This window comes from Uloborus diversus, chromosome 9 (genome assembly GCF_026930045.1).
Source record: "Uloborus diversus isolate 005 chromosome 9, Udiv.v.3.1, whole genome shotgun sequence".
Lineage (NCBI taxonomy): Eukaryota > Metazoa > Arthropoda > Arachnida > Araneae > Uloboridae > Uloborus > Uloborus diversus.
In genome coordinates, this window is record NC_072739.1 from 149,029,277 (window position 1) to 149,037,424 (window position 8,148).

The window sequence follows — 8,148 nt, forward strand, 5'->3', positions numbered from 1 at the left end:
TCGCCTGTCCAATAATGATTGAAATTCCGCTTATTAACCAGAGATACAGATAAACCAGGTTCTAATGTGCGTTTATTTATTTTGATTTCTTTTTCTTTATCTTTGCACAAAATCGTATGGGAAGTAGGAGAAGAAAGCATATGTTTATCAGAAGCCTCTCTTTCGACTTTCCATGATAATTGTATAAATCTCCTTTCAATCTTTTATACTGATATGGGCTATCTATTTTTCATTGCATGCATGCAATTTCAATTTATAATCTGTGGGTAATTGGAACCGTTTCCACCCCCGCTTTCGAGCCCGGATAGCTCAGTCGGTAGAGCGTTAGGCTTTTAACCTAACGGTCCAGGGTTCGAGTCCCTGTTCGGGCGAACATGCATTTTCCTCCTTCATACTCCTTTTCTTCGTTATACATTCAACGGGTTAGCAGGTGGTAAATATCTTGTGCACCCGAGATTTGTACATTTTTTTCACACTTATTAAAAGTTTTTTTTTATTTAAAGTTTATTAAAAAGAAATTTTTTGCTGAAAAAGAAACATGCAACTGACCTAAAAATCCAAATTGCTTCAAAAAAAAAAAAAGAAAACCCTTGAACATCTTTTTTCTTTACAAGTATTTACGTGAAAAGAAAATCGCCGGGTGAAGGAACAACAAATCTTTGCCCATCATGTGCTTCCTTTTCTTTCTCTTTTTTAATTATGTTGATTACCAATGAGGGTATTTTTGGCAATTTTGTGACTTGCTTGAGCATTTATAGCTCAAAATTCTGCCGCTAGGAAGGCCCGGATAGCTCAGTCGGTAGAGCGTTAGGCTTTTAACCTAACGGTCCAGGGTTCGAGTCCCTGTTCGGGCGGATACTTTTCTTCAACTCACAGTCGGGGTTTTTTTTTTTTTCCTGATTAAAAATTCAAGGAAATAATGAAAGCAGTCGAAAATTTTCCAAACTCACAGTCGGTTTTTTTCCCTAATTAAAAATTCAAGGAAATAATGAAAGTAGTCAAAAATTTTCCAAAAGTGCATTCCTCATTTTCATACTATTATTTATGAGTATGTTCTGGTCGAACTTCAGTTTTTCGCAACTTTGTGCATACTTTTTTTAAAAATCTATACTAATAATATAAAGCTGAAGAGTTTGTTTGTTTGTTTGAACTCGCTAATCTCAGGAACTACTGGTTCGAATTGAAATATTCTTTTTGTGTTGAATAGTCCATTTATTGAGGAAGGTTATAGGCTTTTTGTTTTCTTTCTTTCTTTCTTTCTTTTTTTTTTTTTCAACGGATCAGACTTTGGTCACTCTGATTTGATTGACCGAAATATTTGTAATTGTGCAAATGAAATGCTTAATTGATTGTTTATTTCTATGAATTCTTAATAGATGGCGGGGCAAGTTAACTCATCGAGAGGGCGCTGGCCAACAATGTCGATAGCTGCGGGGAACCTTGCCAAGCGGCTCAGGCTAGTGGTCGGCTACGCTATCGTGGGACTGTTGTGGTCAGCGAACTGATTTTTGAATGCGGTTTTTTTTTTTTTTTCGATATTCATGTACATAATTTCATTTTTTAGGACTTTTCTATTGGGTGTTGTTTTCCTTATTTCTTCAACGTTTGTTCTTGTTCTTATAGTTGAAGAAGGTTACTAAGTAAATAATTTGATTTGTCGTATTATTCAATTTTGATTGTTTTTTATAACGTTTTTATTGTCGTATTCTTTATTTGGCGAAACATTTTAAAATGAAAAAAAAAAAAACCACTTCACTCGCTAAAGGGCAGGGTTACGGTAGCGTGGTTGCTTGACGCGTTAAAGGGATGAACTAAGAATTATAAGATACTGTTAATCTTTTTATGTGTTTTGGCGAATAGTTTTAAATTCCAAGGAGACTTTAATAGGTTTTTTGAGAAGATGTTTACGTATTTTAGTTTTTAGTTGAAGAAAAATTATCATTTCACGTCAGAAGGGAGGAGGGGTGTGGATTTTTTTATTTAATGGACTTCCTTTAAATTCTTAGCACGGGCATCGACGTGCGGATATTGCTAGTTAAATGAGAAAAGGAGAACTTAAAAACTCGAACTTCATAAAATTACCTGAAATAACTTTTGTGACAACTTAAACACGGATCCTCTGACCGATTTTTTAAAAATTAACATCAAGCATTGCTTATTATTCTCTGTGCACCGAGAGTGACATTCGGCTCTTTTTTTTCAAAATCATCCTTAAAACAAATGTATGTACGTTTCTATGTATGTCTCGTTGACGGCCCGAGAGTTAGGGGTCGAGACAGGTACCAAAAGATTCGAAATTTTACAAGGCTCCAACCCATAATCCCCTATCTGATCTAGGGTTTTAAATTAGTGGAGATATTAATTGAAATTAATTATTTTCGGATTGAAAATTCTTTGCGCTCGTAAGTGAATCTTTGACTTATTAACTGTGCGATGCTAAGAAAAATTTTGATTTATATCCATATTAGATATTTCATTTTATTTACGAATATTTGTGCAAAAATTGTGACCGACATTGAACTCAAGGTTGTGAAATTTGGAATAAAACCTCTCTTCCCTTGACACGTAAGATGTCGTCAGCCAGCAAAACAAAAAAATTAATTTGAATTTTGTCATCTCGAATTCAAATTATGTTTTTCGCAATCACGAGTGTGTGTGTGTGTATGTAGGCGTGTGTGTGTGGGGGGGTATGTGTGTTTGTGTGTGGGGGGGTGTGTGTAGGGGGTATGTTTGAGTGTTAGTATGTGTGTTTGTGTCTGTGTGCAGGCATGAGTGTTGGTAGTTGTGTGTATAAGTGTTTGTGTGCGTGGGGGCGGGGTATGTGTAGGCATATGTGTTTGTGACTGTGTGCAGGCATGAATGTGTGGGTAGTTGTGTGTATGTGTGTGTATGTGTAGGTGTCTGTATGTATGCGTGTGTATGTGTTTGTGTATGTGTGTGTAGGTGTATGTATGTATGTGTTTGTGTATGTGTGTAGGTGTATGTATGTGTGTGTATGTGTTTGTTTGTACGTGCGTGTATGTATGCGTGTTAGTGTAGGATATTGACGCAACCTGGAGATGGCTTTCGCTAGAGGAGCAGCATCGTGAGGAGCCGGTCGACAGTGATGCTGACAGAGGGTGCTGGTGGGAAAATAAAATGATAGGACGCCAAAAACAGTCAAATGAGAACAATAAGCAATCGTGATTGCTCAAAAAAAAGTATGTTCTTTTCCCTCTTCCTAATTTATTTAACCATTTTGTGAGTTAAAAGCAACACTAACAGGAAAGGCTATGAAAATGAGATTTGAATTTTTTAACAATATTCTTCGTATTTTTAAACGTTTGAATTGATAAATCAATTGATAATCAAGAAAAGGATGTGAATTCATAAGTGAGTGTCAACGCTCTATCGACTGAGAACAAGAGAATTTTAAGCTTTAGGTGCCCAAATGGTTCACTAAGCACCAAATTTTTATTTTTAATTATTACAGTCGAACCTCCATATATCGAACTTCCACATATCGAAATTTTCTATATATCGAAATCCCAACAAATTTCTATGTTCATTACATAGAAAAATTGTTTCTATGTATCGAAAAAATCTCTACATATCAAAATTTTTTTCGAGACATTCGTAGATTTTTTTTCACTATAGATTGTTTGTTTCATGAAAAATAAAGGTTAGGGGAGAAAATTATGTTCACTAAAGGTTGCTACGAAACTCGTAAGGAATCGGGGGTTGAGGGGTGTGTATAGATAGGTCGTTGTTTCGTTCTAGAATTCTTAAATTCCCTCAAGTTTATTTCAAATATCTTAGTTGTAACCAGTAACATTGTAAAATCAGTTTCAAGTTATCCATTTTGTCTGTTGATTATCATTCCTAGTCTTTTTAGCTGCAGTAAAAATCAATCAAGTTAAGCAGATTGATTTTTTACTTTTCTCGCGATTACATCGTCAAAACGAAAATCCCCTATTGTTGCAGATTAAGTTGAATTGCCGAAGAATGAAGATTTATGAAAGAGCAAAAATGTAATTTGTGTTATTTTTTTTTTTAATTATTAACTTTCCTTTAATGCGATGCTCGTATAAATTGGAAATTAGGTTTCATACACGAAAATTGTGTTAGGGATGAGCTTTAATTTTAATGTTTTAGGAGGTTTTTAGGATAAAATAAGATCGTTTCTATAGATCGAAGTTTCTATATATCGAATTTTTTCCGGCAATTCGCTACTTCGATATATGGAGGTCCGATGTATATTGTGTTTTTACTTCTCTTTTTGAAATGCAGTTACCCCATAATAAACACACGCCCACACGGGAGAAAAATTCTTTCTGACAAATTAAATTTTTCGCAATCAACGATTACAGCAGATGTTGAAACATTGTTTTATTAAATTCTTTTAAAAACTTTCTTTTTTTTCCATTCGAATTTCTATACTATATGTTTTTGATTATATCATGTTTCTAAAAATTATAATTTTGCATAAATTTCAGTCTATCTTATAAAGTTATTTCGCACTAAATATCATACTAAAAGAACACTCGGGAATCACATTTTTTTTTTTTCTAAAGTTATATCATTACACGAAGCAATCATCCAAAAATATATGATCTATGCGCAATAAAAATATTAAAAAATAAAAGAAAACACAAAATGAAAACAAAGAAATACAAAATGAAAGTAAAAAGGGCTCAAAATTAATTAATTTAAGTAGGACTCAACCGATGGCATATTTTGACTGATGGCCGATGACCGATGGAAACACATAACTTAGAACCGCCGAAAGGTAGGTTTCAAACCTTTTTTAAGGAACGTGTTTGAAATCTGCACTTCGGCGGAGCAAAAAACATTTAGTACCAGTGGCGCACACAAGGGAGGGGTCCAGGGGGTCTGCCATAAGTCTTGCTTTTTTCCCGATTGATTATGGTTCTCTGTATTTTGTACGTAGAATAATTTCAAACTAAGGTGACAATAATTTCAGTTCTAATAAGTGAGAAAAAAAAATCCTCATGTTAAAAGATGTTTAAAAACATTGTGAACTTTTCCCACAACATATTGCTCATAAAAAGCAGAGTAGTGATCATAAATGAATAAACTGTAATAATCATGTTTTTAGTTTGGTAATTAAAATGAGAGTCTATGAACTCGAATTCTTTTTTTTAATTATGAGAAAAGTAAAAACGTAAATTATTTTTATTTTTGGTTATTTAAATATTTTTTATAAAATATTGCTAACTATTTATTCAATAGTTTATTTTTTACTGTTTTCGTTCTCTGGAATCGATAAAATAAAGTCAATATGTTTGACGGCGTATGAGGCTTTCGACCTTGGACCCTCCCCTTGCAAAATTCCTGTGTGCGCCACCGTTCAGTACGTTGTAGAAATCTATGGCAAGCCATATTTTAAAAGGATGAATGGATAAATGAATATGATAGCCAGATAGGGGCTGCAGGAATATTTATATATATATTTTTTAATGAAAATATCATATCGAAAATCGTAAAAAAATAGAGAAAAATAAATGAGTCACAGAAATATGTTTCTGATCAAAGGAAATGGTAAAAAGAGAGGGTGGGGGTGCGGAGGAGGTAAAATATTTTTATGAAAAGTCATACTAGCAGATAAAAAAGAAAGAGAAACAACGTTAGAAGAAGCACAAATTTGCAAATTACAGCAGACACGTGTTTCGGCGTTACAGGGAACGCCTTTTTCAATGCAAAAAATAATGAGCTATGGACATCCGATTTTTTGCATTGAAAAAGGCGTTCCCTGTAACGCCGAAACACGTGTCTGCTGTAATTTGCAAATTTGTGCTTCTTCTAGCGTTGTTTGTCTTTCTTTACAGTTCAGTACAAGGGTATTTATTTATCTTAGCAGATAAAAGTTCAAAGGTAAAAAACGAAAGTAAAACAAAACTTTATCAAGTGATTTATTGTATTTCAGCAAATAAAAAATATGAGGATAGAAACTTATAGGGAAGAGAAGCGTCCTTGATCTTAATCATCTCCTTAGTGGCATCAAATGTGGTCTAAAATATGCATTTTTGAACTTTGATTTGAAAAATTTCCTCTGAAACGCAACACTACTAAAAAGTCTAAAATTGCGTTTCTGGAACTACTAAGAACTGCAGTTGTTGAACACTATATTTTCATCTAATGCTACTAGAAGAAGGCCTGCAATCGTGTTTTATAAGCCTTAAATTTCAAAATATATATATATATATATATATATATATATATATATATATATATATATATATATATATATATATATATATAATAATCCGTGGAGCTCCTTTCCCCCCCCCCCCCTCCCACTCCCAAAATTATTAGAGTTCTTCTAAAATTGTATTTTAAGAGCTCAATTTTGAAAAATTACTCGGAAAGAACCCCATGTGTCTGCAAGGTTGATAAGTCGATTTTTATCCCAAGTTGGCATCAACATCGGTTGCCGATGCCGATGCAAATGGCTAAATTTTTGAACCATCGACTGGACGACGTTAAATATGCTCGTGGTCTCAATGTCCTCCAAGTGAAACGATACCTCTGGGGGTGCTAGCACCATGTAGCTATTAGCTCCTGGACTAGTTCTAAATTCTCATTAACTGTTCGATCCGGTGATGGTGCTGCCATCTATCGGTATATAAAATAATTGGGGGCAAGGCACTTAGTATGCAATCCTCGATATAAATACAGTTGTAGTCAGTTGTGACTCTGAATAGGAATAGGAATTTTGAACTATCGGCGCCAATACTTCGGTCGAACTTTACATTTGCATTAATAAATTTTTAATTTAGATAATATTTAACGAATCACTCCTCACAATTATCGTATCTAAGCATTTGAGGTTCACTAACATTCCCATTTCGTAAAATATACAGGAATAAAATCGAATAATAACAAGTACAAATATCCAATAAGAAAGATACCTTCCAAAAGGAAACAAAAATAACCGTTGTGTTTTTACGTGGGAACAAATCAGACGACAATATCACCAGGAATTTTTGTTGTGTTCTTTATAATTTAGCTTTCATGAATTGCATCGATTATTATATTATTAAAGAAAAACGACGGGGTGAAGATTCGAGTTTACAACAAATCTTTGCCAATGCGTTCCTTTCTTTCTTTCAAAATTATGTTAATTATCAATGGGGGAAGGAGTATTATTCTCAAGGACCATTTTCTGTGCCAACCAACCCAAAATCTGTGCTCTGTGCCAGCCACAAGTAATTTTATGAATTGCTTTAGCACTTATAACTTGAAACCCGATCGACTGCTAGGCCCGGATAGCTCAGTCGGTAGAGCGTTAGGCTTTTAACCTAACGGTCCAGGGTTCGAGTCCCTGTTCGGGCGATCTCATTTTTCATCACGCATTTCGTTTTTTTTCCAGACTTATTATTATTATTGTTGTTGCAGTTGTAGTTGTCGTGGTATAGCTATTATAAATTGCTATCATCATAATCATTATCTTTACTATTAATTTTAACATCGTTATTGCTGATGTTGTCTAAAATAAATTAATTAATGCGCTCGTAATGTACTTCACCTTGCATGTACTTTAATAAAACTCTTTAAACCAGGGCCGTATACAGACGGGCCATCTCCCCCCCCCCTTGAAACCCGAAATGTTCTGTAACGTAAAACAAAAGTTTTTTTTTTTTTTTTTTTTTTTAATTTCGAATGACTGAAAAGGAAAATAACAAAGCTTTTTTATTCTTAATTTTGAAATTATTAAACGAGTGAAAATTTAAAGAAATATAGAAAAGGCAATTCTAGTTTTCATTAGCTGCAAAGCATACTTGAAATTTAGACCCTTAATTGGGACTTCCTGCTCTCCTTCCCAAATCAATTCAGGGCCGTAACGTAAAACAGATTTTTTTTTTTTTTAATTTCTAATGACTGAAAAGGAAAATAACAAAGTTTTTTTATTCTTAATTTTGAAATTATTAAACGAGTGAAAATTTAAAGAAATATAGAAAAAGCAATTCTAGTTTTCATTAGCTGCAAAGCATATTTGAAATTTAGACCCTTAATTAGGACTTCCTGCTTTCTTTCCTAATTCAATTCAGGGCCGTCCAGGGCCAAGGCAGGCCCCTTGTCAGTTTAATAGACTTGCCCTCCTTCAGGAGCGTGCACAGAAATTTTGGGGCCCGTCACAAATGAATT

The 8,148-nt window shown here is 33.9% G+C and overlaps 3 non-coding genes across 3 annotated transcripts; all 3 read left to right on the forward strand.

Moving 5' to 3' along the window:
- Nucleotides 1-298: 298 nt before the first annotated feature.
- Nucleotides 299-371, forward strand: Trnak-uuu (transfer RNA lysine (anticodon UUU)). Its single transcript has one exon. It is a non-coding gene; the product is annotated as a tRNA-Lys (tRNA).
- A 410-nt stretch (nucleotides 372-781) lies between these two features.
- Trnak-uuu (transfer RNA lysine (anticodon UUU)) lies at nucleotides 782-854 on the forward strand. The gene has a single exon. It is a non-coding gene; the product is annotated as a tRNA-Lys (tRNA).
- Nucleotides 855-7,262: 6,408 nt separating this feature from the next.
- Nucleotides 7,263-7,335, forward strand: Trnak-uuu (transfer RNA lysine (anticodon UUU)). The gene has a single exon. It is a non-coding gene; the product is annotated as a tRNA-Lys (tRNA).
- The last annotated feature ends 813 nt before the right edge of the window (nucleotides 7,336-8,148 follow it).